The sequence below is a fragment of the Podarcis liolepis genome, assembly GCF_965112155.1.
Source record: "Podarcis liolepis genome assembly, chromosome: 16".
NCBI lineage: Eukaryota > Metazoa > Chordata > Lepidosauria > Squamata > Lacertidae > Podarcis > Podarcis liolepis.
This window is the reverse complement of record NC_139567.1, coordinates 35,729,097-35,745,673: the sequence shown is the minus strand read 5'-3', so window position 1 is coordinate 35,745,673 and position 16,577 is coordinate 35,729,097. Positions and strand designations below refer to the sequence as shown.

Sequence of the window (16,577 nt, the reverse complement as noted above, 5' to 3'; positions counted from 1 at the left end):
TTGTATCTGGAGAAGCCCTCAAATCTCAAAATTAAGAACAGTTGCAATTCGAAAAGAACTAAAGAGAAGTGCAGAGAGCTATTGGAAGGAGGACACATGTCAGGGTTTTCTTCATTTGTTATTCTTTGCCATTCCAACTCTTTTTGGAGGGTGGTACAACGCTTTTCTTCCTGCAGCTCTCTTCTGTTCGTGCCAGCTCCAAAATTTCAAAGTGTGTTCTTGTGAATGCAGCAGGGATATTGCAGTTGTTGCTTGGTAACTGGCCGTGACATTTCAAAAATGCCTTGCTTTTCAATGAAGCTTCCCAAACTAATGACTGTAAAAGGAACAGTTGTTCTTTCAGAATCATTTTGTATCTCTCCTTCTTTTAAGCTTCTTTTCAGAGGGAGAGTATATTCGCATTTGGGCTTGGAAAAACGTGCCCTATCACTGGCCCCGCCTGGGAATCAAAAATCCTTTCCAAAACAAACAAGCTCCCTTTTTCCTTTGGGAGTTGATAAATTGTCGCTCAAGAGCATCGTCAGTCTTTTGGCGTTTCTACTCCTCTTTTTACCCATGTTATCTGTTCCTTGAGGAGATTCCAGGAGGTGGGTCTGTCTGCCGCCATCCACTGAATCAGACCAATTTGCTTCAGACTTCAGGTTTTGGCCAAATCCCACGAACACCCCTGCTTCAGACCATAGATAGATATTAATATGTAGGTAAGGGCTACAGATAATGCTTATTTTTAGATGACATTCAGGTGCATCATGTTGCAAAATAATATACCCGCTACACATAGCATATTGTGTGTTCTGCAACTTATTCAAAGCACACAGAACAAACACTTTCCACACACACACAAAATGACGCCCGAGTTTCAAAAATGCAAGATATGTACTTCCAAAGTGGGTTATTATCTTGCCATTCTAATATTTTGCTTCAGGTTGGCTCTGTCTTATATGTATTTCCATGGAAGTCTGCTTACCTTAAACAGTCAGGTTAAAGGGATCCGTGAGGAGTTGTTTCTGTCCGATGCCCTTATGGGGGTAGGGCCTTAGAACTCCTCCAGTGGAGACCTCTATTTGATGTAAGTCATAGGGTCCCTCATGTTGTGGTTTACCCTTAGATACACTCCCAGGGATATCGAATCCTCGTGACGGGGTGAGCTCCCGTTGCTGGGTCCCTGCTCCTGCCAGCCTAGCAGTTCGAAAGCACATCAAAGTGCAAGTAGATAAATAGGTACCACTCCGGCAGGAAGGTAAACAGCATTTCCGTGCGCTGCTCTGGTTCGCCAGAAGCGGCTTAGTCATGCTGGCCACATGACCCGGAAACTGTACGCTGGCTCCCTCGGCCAATAAAGTGAGATGAGCGCCGCAACCCCAGAGTCGGTCACAACTGGACCTAATGGTCAGGGGTCCCCTTTAACTTACACTCCCAGCAGACATGTTGGAGTTAATTAGAGGGCTTCACCCAGTGACTATGCCAAATGGTTCACATCTTTATCCAATAAAGTCATGGCCTATTTGAACCCAAAACCTATATTCTGCTGTCTTGTATGGTGATTTCACCATATTGAGAGCGATTGGGTCATGGGGCCTTGGCACACAATTACAGTGGTACCTCGGGTTACAGATGCTTCAGGTTACAGCTGCTTCAGGTTACAGACTCCGCTAACCCAGAAATAGTACCTCGGGTTAAGAACTTTGCTTCAAGATGAGAACAGAAATTGTGCAGCAGCGGCGCAGCGGCAGTGGGAGGCCCCATTAGCTAAAGTGGTACCTCAGGTTAAGAACAGTTTCAGGTTAAGAACGGACCTCCAGAACGAATTAAGTTCTTAACCCGAGGTACCACTGTACTCAATCACCTCTTTCAGCTTTTCGTCGCAATGAAGCAATGGACCGCCACATGGTTTCCAAATCCTTCATGTTTCTGTTGCGAATCATCTACAGTTCCACTCCTCTCATCTTTGGATGAGGCAGCCTGGCAGTTCTCTTAATTTTGTTGGTTGCGTCCTTTAGAGGAAAACTCCCTCCTCCCCACTGGTGTGGTGGTGGTCACTCTTAATTGGCTTGACTGTCTTCTGCCCTGAAACATTATGCTAATGGAGTTGAAATTGACCGAGATAGACTAATTGCAGTGTCTTTACTATTTCTCCTTCTGATGCCAGGGAGGTGGGGAATGCTAACGACAAGAGCTGACCCATGAAGGAACAAAGCACACTGTCATTGCTCTAATTTGGAGTCTGGTTCGGTGTGATCGCCGTTGCTCTCCATGTCGGCCGCTTGCTAATTGCTGCTGTCAGTTCCCAATAATGAATGACTGAGTCAGCACAGCATGGGGGGGGGAGGAGGGCAGGGAACCCAACCCTGATTTAATGCTGTAACCATCTTAACTTTGCTCTGCCTAAAGGGAGATGGGCAAAAGCTTTTCTCAGTGCTGTTGTTTCTTCCCTCTTCTGTCAGCTATAGCCATTTGGTAACTATAAAGCCCACCTTAATGCGCATGACGACACACACACACCTTGCACCGGACCTCCCCCCCCCCCCATCTTGGGAAAGACTTGGTGCCTCTGCTAGCCACCAAGGCTGCCTAATAGCACCTTCATCTTTGCAACCCACTTAAGTTGTTGAACAAAATTGTCCTTCTTTTATTATCTACAGTTGTACCTAGGTTTTCGAACAGCTTGGTTCTTGAACCTTCTGGCTCCCAAACTCCACAAACCCGGAAGTGAGTGTTCCAGTTTGTGACTATTTTTGGAAGTTGAATGTCCAATGGGACCTCTGCAGCTTCCTATTGACTGCAGGAGCTTCAGCTTCCAAACGTTTTGGAAGTCAAACAGACTTCCGGAACAGATTCCATTCAACTTCAAAGTACGACTGTATATTCTAATGTTGGTGGAGTTTCCTCTCTCTCTTTTTCTACTCTTGGCTCCCTATGATCTGTCAGATATATATATATATTTTAAGCCAACAGCTGAAACAGTCCTTATCATCTTTTCATTTTCAGTTAAACTTCTTCAAAAGCTTTGTTGTTCCTGCAAAGCATCCCCACCCAGCCACCGGATATTGTGTTGGCAATCATTCACAATCATTCGCAAACTACTGAACACTGAATGCTAGCAACTCCCCTTCACTCAGTTCAGAATTGGCCCAGCCCTATCAGACTATTCTCATCGAGTTTATTATATTGGTGCATGAATCTCATGTATGTTCCTTAATGTACTATCCACTAGGAATTTTGGCTAAGAAATTCAACCACCTCATTCTCACTTGTCCATCCCAGCTTTCTTCAGGTTTTGTGTACCTCGGTGGTACAGTGGTACCTTTGGTTAAGAACTTAATTTGTTCCAGAGGTTCTCATCTTGAGGTAAAGTTCTTAACCCGAGGTACTACTTCTGGGTTAGTGGAGTCTGTAACCTGAAGCATTTGTAACCCGAAGTGCTTGTAACCCGAGGTACCACTGTAAATCATTGCATGTGGAATATCCCAGCTTCAGTTTCTGACTTTTCCAGGTAAGACTTGGAGTAGGGTTGAAAGGACCTCTAGTTCTCTGAGGTTCTCCTATTTCCGATCTTAGATTTGGTTCTCATTTCTGCTGCAATTTGCAATATGAAACCAAATCTCTCCCCTTTCCCTGCAATCCCTAAGCATAAAAGAGCACTCTGGAAGATAGGAGTCGGTTCCCTGGAATGTCAAAGATACGCAGTCAATATTTTTCAAATGAAGAAACTTTGCTAAGATTAAGGATAAAGGATGAATGGGATATCAGAGAAGCAGCAGAAAGGGGGAAACAATTACTCTCTAAATACTGTACATGAAATAGTCTTAGAGATCTCCCAACCTGCAAAAAAAGGGGGTATGAAGCAAGTATCACACACGCCAGGGCTTTTTCCCCCCAGCCAGAACTCACGGGAATTCAGTTTCGACACCTTTCAGGTGGGCACCATTGCCATTATAAGAGAATGAGGGAGATGTTCATGGTGAGTTCCGGCACCTCTTTTTCTAGAAAAATTGCACTGAAACATGCTCCTAAGTTGCTGATAAATTGATGTCAAAATTCGTAAGGCCTCTTTTTTATCCCTGCAAAATAAAATAAAAAGGGGTGCTGAGGGAATGTAAGAGAATACACCGATCTAGTGTGACTGTGGTAGGTTTGCTGTACTCAACATGTAGGCAAGGCACACCTGTGGAGATTGACTATTAACACTCCCCCCCTCCATCTGTAGAAGGAAAAGGTGTAAACTGGTAGAAGTCTCTAACCCTGGTAGACAAGAATCCATTATGGGAAATCTTAGCTGCTTATTCATCTGAGAGATGCTTGAGAGACATGGTTGGAACAGCTGCTCTGAAACAGAGAAGCCAGGTCATTTTGGCAGGGATTAGTGGATTTTAAAAGTCACTGTCATTTTATCCTCCTGCCTTTCGACACAGGGAGTGCCAAAATCTGGGTGCAGCCACTGTGGAGATTCTCTCTCAAGTTACTACCACACCTACATTAGATGCTGTTAGGGATAGAACATGAGCAGGAAGTTTTAGAATATGGAGAGAGAGAGAAAGCACAACCCTTTGTATTTCTATGTGGGCTGTGAATGGCCCATGTCTGAAACCCCGAAGAGCTGTTACCAATCAATGTAAACAGTACTGAGCTTTTGAGAAAAATGGCCCATTGGTCTGGCTCAGTATAAAGTAACTTTCTACATGCACCTTAAAGATAATAGGGCAAGGTCTGAGGATGCATGGTACACTCACCATGTTGAAGCTAAGCAGGGCTGGATTTGATTCTTAACCTGGATGGAAAACTGCCTGGGACCCTGTAAACTAGAGGTCACCAAACTTTTGTGGCAAATAGACACATCTGGAGATTTGAGAAAGCACCATGGGTGCCAGTCATGAAATGTGGCTGTGCAGCATAACTTAAAATGGCTGCTGTAGGGGCGTGGGACAATACAAAATGGCTGCCGTGGTGTATCTGTGTGTGGCATGATGCAAATGGCTACCACATCCAAAAGAGCAGAATAAGATATAGGGCCACGGAATAGTATGAGGGTGCCCATCATCAGTCCACCCTATGAACAGGGTGTGAGGGATACCCCACACTCACTCACAGAGCTGTCCAAAATGGGTGGGAGGGTGGATGTCCAATTCTGGCATCCAATGCAATGTGGACATGTTTTAAGCAGGACATGTTTAACGTAGGAGAGGCTGAGACAGTGCAAAGAGGAACTGAGCGAGGAGAACAAAGTCTCTCAGGTCTTGTGGGGTTTTGAGGAGTTATTTCCTGAGACCTTTTGTGGGCACGATAGGAGGTTCTGCCAGGTACACTGGTCTCCAGAGGCACCATATTTGCAACCCCTGCTGTAAATACTGCCTTGAGTTCTATGATGAAGGATATGAATGCAATATTTCTGCTGGGAATAGTATAAAACTGGGGTGGATGTCCATCACATTCTGTCCCCAAGTTATCAGGCAGATCCACCCTCCTGACTGTGACTCACCTCCAGGTATATTTTCCATCTCCACCAGGCTGAGTATATAAGAACATAAGAAGAGTCTGCTGGATCAAGTCAATGGCTTTTACAGTCCAGCAGACTGTTCCGGTGAAGGCCAACAAGATGAGAAGCCCCAAAGCAGAACATGAGCAGAAGAGAGAACTCTCCACTACTGCAGTTTCCAGCAAGCGGTTTTCTAAAGCATCACTGCCTTCAAACTGCGAGGCAGAGTATAGACATCATGAATGGACTGTTACATTTTTTAACTGTTCTTTTAAAATTATATATATAGTCAATTAAAAGAAATTAATTAAAGAGAAATCAGCACCATTTTATTTTATTTTATTTTAAAAAAGAAAACAACATCCCGATTGCATCATTATACTGCATCTCTCTTGAGCGAGACTTGCCTTCACATCCAAAATCTCTCCATGTCTCTTGGTAAATCTTCTAAGCGGTTGTTTACAATCTTAGACCAAATGGTGGAAGCAGGTGTTTGCAAGAGGTGTTTGCAAGAACACACAGATAGCTAAGACTAAATTATTAGCTTTTATTTCATTTATGACTCATTTCCCATGAGCCATGATGAGGTGATCTACAATATTACCATATATCAAACAATAACAAACATAAAAACAGTCTAAAAAATTGGATATATATTTATTTATATAATTGGCTTTTTGAAATTGTTTTTATGTGTGCAATTGTTTTAACAGTTTTTATGTACATAACTATTTTGTAAGTAATAAATATAAACTATGTATATTTATTTATGCACACATATATGTATATGTATGTGTATGTATATATATATATATATATATATATATATATATATATATATATATGCATGCATTTATTCATCACACAATGTATATTTATTTTATTTATTAAAAATGCATTTCCATACTGCTCTATCACTAAAATACCATGGTGTTATACACTGACTACCCTCCTCCCCCAAATCATTTTGAAAAGAAGATAATCATTAAGATGACTAGTTGATCAAAAGTTAAACTGCGACAAATGTTTGCAGAAAAGGTCTTCAAGAGACACCTGGATGTCAAAGAGGAGGTTGCCTGCTGAACTACTGCTGGAAGGGTTTTCCACAGTGACCAGTGGGACCAGTGACACTAAATGCTTGACTTCTAGTTGAGGTCTTTGGGGCCTTGGTAACACAGGGGACACTAAGCAGGGCTCCTTCGGATGGTCTAAATGATCAAGCTGGGATCTAAGAGTTCAGGTTGTCCTTAAGGTATCCTGGACCCAAGTCATTCCAGCCTTTGAACCTGAACCCAGTAGCCTATGGACAGTCATTGCAGAGTTTCTAGCAGAGCTGTCACATTCTGCCAGCCACTGCCCTCCTCAGCTGCATTCAGCACCAGCTTGAACTTCAAGACCTGAACCAAGGGCAGCCCCACACAGAGCACATTGCAGCAATCCAGTCTGAAGGTTACCAGAGTATGGAATATAGCGGCCAACTCATTCCAATCCAGATATGGCTGTAGCTGTTGAACCAGATGAAGCTGTATTAGAATGATAAAAAATAAAATAACAACAGCAAATAAAATTCATGCAGATTTATATGACTTGATTTACATTCAGCATAGTAATAGCATTAAGGCATTGCTTATGCAACTGTCATCTTCAGCAGCTTTGCAAAAACCCACGAAGAGAGGCAGAACAATTGTGGAGAAATTGCGGTCATAAGCGGTAGAAATGTTAACAGCTTCCTGGGGATGTTTGGGGAGGGGAGAAGCCTTTATAAGCCATCAGACTGATCCAAGCTGCTGATATGGATGCCATTTCCTAGCGTGTGTGTGTGTCCTTCTCTTTCCTGTAGCTTGCAATGAAAACAGACAAGGCAGTGCTCTTATTTCCCCGAGTCAACACAAGTGATATTTTGCATCCTGTGCTGCTGTACTGAACGGTGGCTGGGTGAGTCACTTAGGACCCTGGAGAGCTCCGGCTTGTGCAGTGGCGAAGCCCGGTCCGCAGTGAGCATGTGCGAAGTGGGTCTGCTCTCTTAGGGCTCGGTTAGTTACTGATATAAACAGCTGGAGGTATTCAAGTGCTGAGCTTAGAGACGAGCAGAGCTGCGAGAAGGAGGATGCAGGAGGATTACAGCTTCTGTATACTGAAATCTGGGTGGTAGAAGGAGGATTAACGGAGCAGGGCGCTGGGAGACGGATTGATCTGCTTCACAGAGCTGCAATACAGTTTTCTGGTAATATTTCGCTGGATTTGCGGAGGACTTTGCCTCTCTCAAATTGGAGTTCTGATTACATGCGCAACTATGTATGTGAGGTGAGTGTTCCTTCCCTTCTTATTGGCACGTTGAAAAGTGTTTGCAAATATCCATCCATCACTGCCTAAGTCAGAACTGAACAACTTTCTTTCTTTCTTTTCCTTCTTCCACCGTTGTTCCTGAGCCATTAGCAATTGCATGCATTACGGAGGCAGGTATCTGTGGGGTTGATGAAAATGATCCGTGCTATCTCAAGCATGTGGTGTGTGTGTGTGTGTGTAGCAGGATTGTGTTGTGAAGATTGTGCTAGGAGGCTGAGGCACTGTGAAGCCTGGATTTGGTATACTTGAAAAGGGAGATCATATATGTGTGTGTGTGCAAGAGTGGACTGTTACCCCTGTGTTCTGAAGATCACAAGTAGAGGCCAGTGTTTCTCTGAACCCCCCCCTACCCCAAATGCAAGCACATACATTTTTGCAGCACTTTATAAATAACATCTATCTCCATTTTTGCTTGGTTGCTATTGCAGCTCTGTAGTGTCTCCCAAACCCTCGACCATAGGGCCTCTCAAACCATACATTTGGGATGATATTATTCCTTGCTGAAAGAAGAAGCCTTTCTGAAACTACCATTATGCAGAGCGTCATCTCACACGTTGCCCCTTAGAGAAAAACTTACTTCTGGCTGTCATGCCAGAACCATATTGGTTTGCAGAAATGATGACAAAGAAAGCAGCTTGACCTACAGTTCCTGGAGATCAAAGTGAGGAACCCATTTGCAAATAGGATTTCTTCCCCTTGGATTTTTCAAGATCTTAAGTTTTATCAGATTTCCTCTTTCTCACCCTTCCCTTAACCTCCTTTAAAAATAAAATAAAGACAGAAGTCATAATCCTTTTGCACTGTATGTATACATTTGCCATAGCACAACTCCCCCCCCCCCCTGTGGCTATCTCTCTCTCTCAAACAAGAGTGTGTTTTCATTTTACCCTATAATTTGGCAGTTTTGCCACTGACCTAGAAAATAAAAGTGTTGATGGCAAGGTTCACGAAAACAGGGATATCATTTCATCTCAGTTCATTTCACTAAAGAAGGAAGGAAGCAGTTTTTAAGTCTCCAGTTTCTTCAACTCAAAGGGATTTGCTCCCCCCTCTCGATTTCAGACATCCTTATTTCCCCTGAGTAGCAACATTGGTCTTGAAAGAGGATTGTGTTTCCTTCCTCAAAATGATATTTGCAATTAAACTTTGGCTTTCCCAGAAGAGCCTAGCAAACAGATGCTTAACCTCAGATTTAGTGAGCAGACCATGGACACCCTTGGCTCGTTTTGATACCTGAGCCAAAGTGCTCTCCTGTCATTAGTACTGCTCTCCCTGCTGGGAAGGATGGTTTGATTGGTCCTTGAACATGGAGCTTTTAAAAGGCTCAAGTATCTGGGTGGAAAAAGAACTTGTTGCCCTATTTCTCCCTGCAGCTGTCTACAGCCTCCTATGAACATTCCAGCCTCTGAAGGCATCACGATCTATCTCCTGCCCTCTGCCACCTCCATAGGCACCCAGGCACTCTCCCTCATCCCCAGTGTTCCTTCCAATTCTCCTGCACTGCTGCTTCAAGCATCTTGCTCAGAATGACTAAGGCCTGATAGCCCTTTGCCACCTTGTTGTCTGTTGTGGGCCTTGCTGCAGCTGCAATCCCCCCAGGCCAGGACTTAGCGCAACAGTTACCAGAAATGGCCAGATCTGCTTTGAATAGGGCAGAGTGGAAGAAACACCTGTTCTGGAGCGCAGCGAAACAGGTTCTCTAGATCTACTAGCCATAAAGACTATGATGTGCCTCCACAGTGGGAGGCTGTGTGCTTCTGAATATTAGTTACTTGAAACCACACGAGACAAGAGTGTCCTTGCAGCCGGGTCTTGCTTGGGGGCTTCCCAGTAGAGACATGTGGTTGGCCACTGTGAGAATAGGATGCTGGACTAGATGGGCCATTGGCCTGATCCAGAAGGCTCTTATTTATGTTCTTAGATCAGGGTTTCTCAAATAATAATAATAATAATAATAATAATAAAAATAAAAAAATAAAATAAATTTTATTTATATAAAATTTTATTTATATTTATTAATGTGGTGGGTACTGACCTCTTGGGGGCTGACAAGATTATTCAGAGGTGTGTGTGGATAAAAGTCCTAAGTGCTGAAAGAGGTTGGAAAAGGGCCCAGAGTGGAAATGAAGCTTATGAGATATGGTGTGAAAAATGTAGGAACTAGAAATAGGATATAAAAGGCATGGGCATGTATAGATTGTATCTCCCTTGCCCATGAGGAACTTCTGTATTTAATAAGGTGATTCCAAAATACAACAGCATTCCTTATTTTTCTTCCTGGTGGTGGTGACTGGTCATATTTCTTGGCTTTAGTCAATTTACATTCCTAAGAATTTGGTCTGTGGTCAATTACCACTTTACAAGCTCATAAAGGGAGTCAGTGAACTGAGAAGCTTGTGAAACCCTGTCCGAGATCAGGGAGGAAGTTGGTAGCTACAATTACCAACTTCAGCACTGGATGCCACAAGGAGCAAATTCAGAACCGTGCTGCTACCCACCATCAAATGGTATTCAGTGGCATATCACTTCAGGATATAGACATTCCGCATAGCCTTCGCAACCAATAGGCAACAGAACGGGAGGGCTTCCAGAAAGCATTCAGTAGACCATTATGGACCTCAAGATGGAGTAGACGAACTGTTTACATCACCTAACAGAGCTCAGTTCTGATTAACCCTGAATAGAACTCCCATATTCAGGGGCAATGTACCTTAAGAGCACCAGATTCTGATGAACAATTAAAAAGGAGAGTCCTTTTCCTTTATACCCTGTTCAAAGCCTTCCTAGAAGCATGTGTTTGACCACAGAGGGAAATAAGTTGCTGGGCTAGACAGGTGAAATATACCCGGAGTCCTCAGTACATAACAACAGGCCTTTCATCTAATCCAGCAGGCCCTACCTGAAACTCTGGAAAGCCACTGTCAATCAGTGTAGACAACTCACAGCTAGGTGGACCAATGGCCTGATGTGGTAGAAGGCAGCTCCCCATGTTCCTATTGGTAATATAACACTGGGCAGCGGCAAGCAACTTTTACATGCAGTCTATCTGAGCAGCGCTAATGCGGAATGTTGGCAACAGTGTGTTCAAATTCGCTTTTGCGTCCTTCACTGGCTCTCCAATTCCATGCTCTACACTGTTGATCTGTAAGGGATAAAAGGATCCGTCAGTTTCGCTTCTATCATTTTTTCAATCTGAAAGTCAGTTCCCCACATTTCTGCAGCAATTTGTGATCTTTTTGCTTGTTTAAATCCTCATGTGTGTGTTTTTTTTTAGCATTATAGTGTGAATTTCTTCTAATACACTTTTTTGGGTGTGCAGTTTTGATTAATGTAAACATTTTGGCAAGTAGTTTTCCTTAATATGAATTCATGTATCCTATTTCTACTAGTATCCTTCCCCCCTAAGATATGCATTTTTGTAAACATTGTTAGGTTGGAAAACTGCACCACAGCATTCAGAAAAGTGTGAATCTCAAAGGATGGCTATGTTTCGGTTTTCATACTGTTTCAGAAGGTGGAAATTTAGTAGATTTGACCTTAAAATGCAAACTGAATTGAATTTATCCCCCATCCCTACTCATGGATAAAACACTGCTTAAAACAACAACAAATCATTTTGATTTCACTGTACTTAGGATATTCTCTATATTACTTTTGAATGGTGTTTCTTTTTAACGTAATCCACGTACTGTTTTTTCATGTTGGTAGATAAACATCATGTGGGGAAAAAATCTTAATGGGTTTGGGTAGGATTTATCTTTCTTATAATATGGCAGGATAATAACTTTTAAGAAGTAGCATTGTTTTATTCTTACTGGTGTTTCTTTGAGCATTTGCATGGATATATTTTTACAGTTGTGCGTCACATTGAGGCATTTCATGCAGTAAGCAACAAACAAAATTAATAAGACGGTAACTTGTGGAAATTGCAGATTTCAGCAAAATGCTATTTATTTATAGACTGCTATTTCATTAAAAAATAATAATCAAAGCTCTTTACAACAAAAAAGACATAAAACCGTACTGTAAAAATCATATTTGAAAAGTTGAATCAGACGATTGCAGAAAGATGTGTTTTTAATTGCCTGCATAAGCCCTAGTGAAACAGGAAAGTGTTCAGCATGATTTTAAAAGTTGAAACAGAAGAAAAGTTTCCCAGAATGAGAACAACAGAACAGACCTAAGCTATACACAGCTGGCCTCTTGATATTCTCCACCTGATCTGTGGACAGAGGAACTGAAGGACACCATATCACAAATTTCTCCAGGTGGAGGATAAATTTTTCTAACAGTTTGTTGGGGCTGAGGGGAAGGGGGTCACCAGTACCAAAGGCAGAAGTAGCACAGGTTCTTTTGAGTACCCGAAGCTTCCCCAAATACACCTTTGGCAACCACTGTATTGTTTGCAGTGTCCCAGACCTTTAGCCTTGCTCCAAGTCATAGTTGGGGGCAAATGACAGCTGCCACAGAGAAAAGAAATAGTGGGGAATAGTGAAAGGAAATTCTTCAAAGTAGCTTTCTTTTTCAGCTCAACACTGGTTTCGGATAGGGAGTCTCTCCTGGAGATGCCATGAATTGGAACTAAGACCTTCTGCATGCAAAGTGGATGTTCTGCCTACAAATGGACTCAAAGGGATGTAAACATTGCCATCTTCATGTTCCATCTCTAGGTGGGTGGCGAATGCAGCTTGGCAGTAGACTAGCGTGCATCCATAGAAATGCGAACCAGGGCATCAACTTGCGCACAGTTTGCCATCAGGATCAGACCAGCGGCTCCTTATGTGATAACACTGCACTCTCTTTTTCTCTTTTTAACATATGTTGACATCATCCACCTTAAGTGCCTTCACTATGAACAGGCAAGATAAATATATAATTAGACTTTAATAAATGCATGCATGCAGCCACACATGGACTTTAGGAGGATCTGAAATGTTGGAAGGCATCTCTTTGCTGCTGTAGATTTGAAGACCCAAACAGACTTGTTGAGAAACCCTGATAGGGTTATGTGAAGTATTTCCACCAGGAGAACAAAGGGTTAGTAATGCCCACACAATATAGTAATGCCCATCAACTCTGATGGCATTAGAAGAGCATTAGAATAATTCATGGCATTAAAAGAGTGGTAGACTAATGAATGGAGGAGGAGGAGGCTATCAGTGATTACTAGCATGACGGCTATGTTCTAGTTGCTGGGAATCACAAGGGTGAGTTGCTATTGCACATAGGTCCTGCTTGTGGGCTTCCTATTGGGGTTTCTGGTTGGCCATGGTGAGAACAGGATGCTGTGCTAGGTGGGCTTTTGGTCTGATCCAGCAGGACTCTTCTTATGTTCTTATTATTGTTTGCAGAGATGCACATGGACACACATGGACATGTGCTAGCATATCTAACACCTAATTACAATCATGTCTTTTTCTCAGATTGTCCTCACGATGTTCAGGTACCCTACAATACCTCTTTGCAGCATGGCAATAACAATGACACTTTGTGTGAACCATGTGCCCTCCTTGTCACCCACATGAAATTAGGCTTAAGAACATTGGCTACAACCCTGTGTTTTTAGATATTCCTATTATTAGACAATTGGGAGCCAGGAAATATTGATGATCTACTACAAATCCCCCAGAAATCTATTAGTGGATTATGGTCAAACTTCTGGCTACCCTTGATCTTATTCCAGCTAGCAGAAAATCTCCACAGTCTCAGGCAGAGGTTTTTTTGTTTGTTAAAGCAGCAGTACACACCAGCCTCAAGATTTGGTTCAGATCTGTAGCCGTAGCGTTTATGAAGCAGACTAATTTGTTCCGAATTTGTGATCTGTCTGACTTGACTCATGATTCAGGTCCAAATTTACCTTAGTGAAAAACAAATATCTGTACCCCACTGTTCACTATGAGGGGGAATCTAAAAACATCTACCTTGTTTTCCTCTTGACAGAAGTGGGTGAAATTTGCAGGCACAGGAGCCCCTCTAGAATGAATGGAACATGCCAAAATTACTGGCAGATAGCTTTTAGCGTTTTGTGTGAGTGTGCCGGCACCTTGAACTTTTATTTTTATACATTTTTTTAAAAAGTCTAAACTTTTCCATTTTCTGTTGGAACTGGATGCAATTTGCATGCATGGTTGATGCTTCTGAGGGATGGAGCCTGCCAACTTCCAGAGTGACAATTGCAATGCTTTCCTCACAAGGCTACAGACTTGACCCTTCTAGGGCAGATCACTTGGCCTCTCCCATTGTTTGGTGGGCAGTCAGTATGAAAACTGCTGACATGAGAGAGGTGCCCCTGGGTCAGAAATCTGCCAAAGCACAGACAAATAGAGAGTCTTTAATTCTTTTGTTTTTTTCTTGTTGTTTGAAATAGGATTGGGTGCTTAATATAAACAGGAAATTATTGGAAAGGGTGAGAGGTAGGAGAAAGGAATCACCCTGTTCCAGAGAGACAGAATTTGCAATGGAGCAACAATTGCATGAAACAAAAACTATTTCACTCAACAGTCCTCACCCAAAGCATTGTGATTGGGAAGCCCAGATAAATTCTTAAAAGCTAGGCCTGTTCTTCAAAGCAAACTCTGCCTTCCCCACATTTCCCATAAGCTACTCCAGAGTGTTCCCCTTATACAGTGGTACCTCGGTTTAAGAACAGCCATGTTTACGAGCTATTTGGTATCAGAACTCAGCAAAACCGGAAGTAATGTTCCAGTTAGCAAACTTTATCTCTGTCTATGAACAGAGGCCAGATGGTTGATGGGCACCAGCAGCAGAAGGCCTCATTAGGGAAAGAGCCCCTCAGTTTAAGAACATCTTCAGTTTAAGAACGGACCTCCGGAACGAATTAAGTTTGTAAACCAAGGTACCACTGTAGTCCGTTTGTTTTCACTTTTAGAGCAAAGGATGTCTGCAGCACTTTTCTTCCTGCCTCTTTTTTTGGGGGCCCTAGGCAATAGGCCTGGGATCTGAGACTTTTGGGATATAGCATTGCTTCTCTGACTCAGGGTGCCTTGTTCCTATAGTGCTTCAACTCAGAAATGTAAACACACACACACTGAAGTGAAGGCATGAGACAGGAGTTGGTAATGCAGGTGAGCTGTGCAGGAGCAAGCTGGTAAGCATGCTCCAAGCAAGCTGCCGGCTAGCTCTACAGAGGCTCCTTTTATTAGCAGAAGTCAACAATTGGAAACAGTAGTGAAACCACCCTGAACTTAACGTATTTCCATCTAAGCACATTTCCAGCATTAGCAAATACACGTGTCAGCAGGTGCTTCCCTCGAATGTTCCCCCCAATACTTGATTAAGTCTGTGTTCCCCACCATGCTCCAGCCAAGTAATATGTCTAGCAAACAAATTGCGAAAGGACAAAAGGTCAAGGGGAAAACCCTGTTTTCTAGCCAAGAAGGCAAAAGGTCAGGGAAAGCAGGCGTAACGCTCCTTGACATACTGTTGCACTTCTGGTGTGAGGTTTGCCTTCGCAAAGCGGAGCGTTACCTCTACAACACAAACCCTGTGGCACCTTGATTTGACTCAGGGTTATTGCACCCTTGTAATTTCCTGTCTTTCCATCTGATATCATTTTAACATTGGCAGTTTTCCATCAAGTCAAGCACTGTCTACTCTGGCTGGTAGTGGCTCTCCATTGGGTCAGAAAGGGTGAGGCCTTCCGATTCCCTGCCACCTCCTGGGCTTCCTCTCAGCTAGAACTCCAGCCAGGCTCTCAATGCCTTTTTGCTTTGCTTCCCCTTCCTCCGCAGGTATAAGAAACTCTGAAGCTTCAATGCCAACTGCTGTGTCTCTGCCCTGCAGTTTCTCATCTGTTTGATCAGGCCCCACTGCAGGAAGGAGAAATGGCAGGTCTTGTCTGGTTGCAAGCTTCCCTCTCAGCATTTATCCACCAGGAAGACCTGCTAGCCAGGGCTCTAATCCTTCATCCATATGGAGGGATGTACAGAGGGAAGTGGGACTGTCCCTGGTGGTCCTTCACAATTATGGTGATGATCATAGAATCATAGAATTGTAATGGTGGGAGGGATCACACCCCCAGCAGTGCAGGAGCCACAGCTAAGCAATCATAGCTTTATCATGTTGTGACGGCTACACATCCTTCTGAAGGAAGGGTAAGCCAAAGCATCTAGATAAACAAACAAAATGCTTGGATTTGTATGTGAGCATGTTTTCCCCAGTTTGCTTTGGCTTCACGCTGAGTGATCTGCATGTACAAGTTATTATATTAATACTGACTTTCCTCCCCTAATAAAGCTGCAGGGGAAAAATGGATGTCTATATCCAGAAGGCAGGCTGGAAGCCAAAATCTATTTTGGTTAGGTCCTGAAATTATTTCCAAGCTTGAATACATTTGTTCTCAAAGAGAGCTGACAAAGTAGAAAAGCAAAATTAAATGGGTCCATAGGGTTGTTACACCCCTCTCTCCCAAATAAATTGTTGATAATGTTTTAATATATTGGCCTAAAGGTTTTCATTTATTTTAATGACAAGGATTAGCATTTTAGGAGATATTCTGGGTCCGTGCAATAGATCCTCTGTTAGGGGGATCTGCAACAAAATGTTCCAGTATACAGTGGTGCCTCGGGTTAAGTACTTAATTCGTCCCAGAGCTCTGTTCTTAACCTGAAACTGTTCTTAACCTGAACCACCACTTTAGCTAATGGAGTATGCTGCTGCTGCTGCTGCACTGCCGGAGCACGATTTCTGTTCTCATCCTGAAGCAAAGTACTTAACCCAAGGTACTATTTCTGGGTTA

General features: G+C 42.9%; 1 protein-coding gene across 1 annotated transcript in view; it reads left to right on the top strand.

Annotated features, from left to right (window-relative positions):
- The first annotated feature begins 7,273 nt into the window (after nt 1-7,273).
- The window catches only part of WSCD1 (WSC domain containing 1), a 41,778-nt gene continuing 32,474 nt past the window's right edge, over nt 7,274-16,577 (top strand). Inside the window, exon 1 of the mRNA XM_083479637.1 lies at nt 7,274-7,777. The gene's annotated coding sequence lies outside the window, so the exon portion shown is untranslated. The remainder of the gene's footprint in view (nt 7,778-16,577) is intronic.